The sequence below is a fragment of the Hipposideros armiger genome, unplaced genomic scaffold (genome assembly GCF_001890085.2).
Source record: "Hipposideros armiger isolate ML-2016 unplaced genomic scaffold, ASM189008v1 scaffold_549, whole genome shotgun sequence".
NCBI lineage: Eukaryota > Metazoa > Chordata > Mammalia > Chiroptera > Hipposideridae > Hipposideros > Hipposideros armiger.
The window spans coordinates 185066-186823 of NW_017731899.1; the positions used below are offsets into that span (position 1 = coordinate 185066).

Here is a 1758-nt window from a genome sequence, read left to right on the forward strand (position 1 = left end):
TGGGGAAGTTTCCAGGCGCTGCCCGAGGCAGGTAGATGGGCATCTGTCACTCTCCCCTCCTGTGGCTCGGAGCCACCCCCCGACCCCTGGCTCCAGTCCCGCTCCCGTTCTGGACAGAGAAGGCGAGGATGGGGGGAGTCCCAGGCGCCGACGCGGCTGGGGCCCGAGAGGCCTGAACTTTTGCTCCCGCACCTTCTCCTTCCTCTTCGCCATCCGTCCCCAGTCCCCTCCCTGCGCCCCGCGGCGGTTCGGGAGGCGGCAGGACTCCGGAGTTGCCGGCACTTCCCAGCGGCGGCTCGGCGACCCCGGTCGGCCTGGGCGCTGCGAGCAGAGCGCGGCAGGTCTGAGCGGCGCGGCGGGGCGGCGGGGAGCAGGGGCTGAGGGCAACGAAGCTATGGGGAGCCGGGGTGGCAGCGGCCCCTGCGCGGGGGCGACGCTGGCGATCGTGGTGGAGCGCGAATCTGTGGGGTTGTGTATGCGGGTGGAGAGGACGCGGTGGCTGTGGGAGGGTGTGTGGGGGGGTGTCGTGGTGCAGTTGGGCCCCTCGGAGCCCCCTGGAAACGCGGGATGGAGGCGCCCGGGCCAAAGGAACCTCGCCTTTGGGGGAATGAATGGAGAGCTGTGGAAGCGCCTTCCGACTCCGTGAGGAGGGATTGGCCGGCGTGCGCGCGCGTGTGTGCGGGTGTGTTTTGGATTCCGAGCCGTCTGGGTCTGGGGCGCGGCTGCTTGACCGCCCCGTCGCGGTTCTGGTGTCCAGTTGCCCGCCGGCTCGCCCTGCGCCGGTGGAACGGCGGGTGTAGACGCTGAAGGGTGGGGCTGGGTTGCCGGCTGCTGGCGGCTGGACGTCCGCGCCTCGCATAGGGAGGTTCGAGGAAGGAGGCAGCAAGGCTGAGCCTGAGACCCACTCTTTGGGCCCCCATCTTCCCGTCCCCCCGGGTCCTTCACGGTATTCACGTTGGGTGAGTTGATAGCACGGAGTTTTCGGGGATGAAGTGGTATGGCCAGGAAGCCCCAGGACGCCCCGCGAAGGGATGTGTTGCGGCGTTCACTGACGCTCAGCAGAGGGGCTCGCTCTGTTTCCGGACTCCTGGCTGTGCCCCCGCTGCTATTTGTCCGCTGCGGTTCCCGTGAGGGCAGCCACTGGCGTTGGAGCAGAAAGGCAGGGTGATGACATCTGCACCCCCTGAGGGGCCCAGCAGGAACGAGGCCTGCAGATTTGCCCGAAGTTCTCTAGGACTCACCCACACCATTCCCCATCCCCAGCTTTCCGACTCGCCCCACCTCCAACGTTGCAAAATCAGAAACCCTCTCTTCCAGAACGAGGCACTTGCTAATTTAATAAACTATGTTAAATCAGGATGTCGTGATTGATACACACGTACAGACCATATGTGATTTTAAGGTAGCATGGGAATAAAAATGCCTTTTAGTTAGGCAGTTTTTACCAAATAAGTTTTTCTCTCCAATACTGAAAGATTGGCAGGAAAATGTCCTTGCCCCCTCCTGGAGGGGGAAACCGAGTCAGTCCGTGAAGCGCCTGCCGTGGTTTTCCTCTCAGTGAGTAGTTGAGCCAGAACTGGAGCTGCAGGTGGAGCCTTTCCTCCAAGGTCCAGCTCCCCAGGAGAATCAATCTCTAGGGCCTAATGAAGGAAATTCAACAATGTCTCTGTGTTTTTCTCTGTGCATTGCAGGACTGCAGTGAGCTGACTTGTGGGTGAAGCCAGCAAGGTTAATTCATCTAGGCTATTGTGTGTGTGT

At 62.2% G+C, this 1758-nt stretch overlaps 1 protein-coding gene across 5 annotated transcripts in view; it reads left to right on the forward strand.

The window, feature by feature from the left end:
- CHST15 (carbohydrate sulfotransferase 15) overlaps positions 1-1758 on the forward strand; it is a 75893-nt gene that overhangs the window by 1988 nt on the left and 72147 nt on the right. Inside the window, exon 1 of one of the 5 annotated variants that reach the window (XM_019669176.1) lies at positions 209-341. The exons of the other annotated variants lie outside the window; for them this stretch is intronic. The gene's annotated coding sequence lies outside the window, so the exon portion shown is untranslated. Of the gene's footprint in view, positions 1-208; positions 342-1758 lie in introns of those variants that run through there. 5 annotated transcript variants of the gene reach the window in all.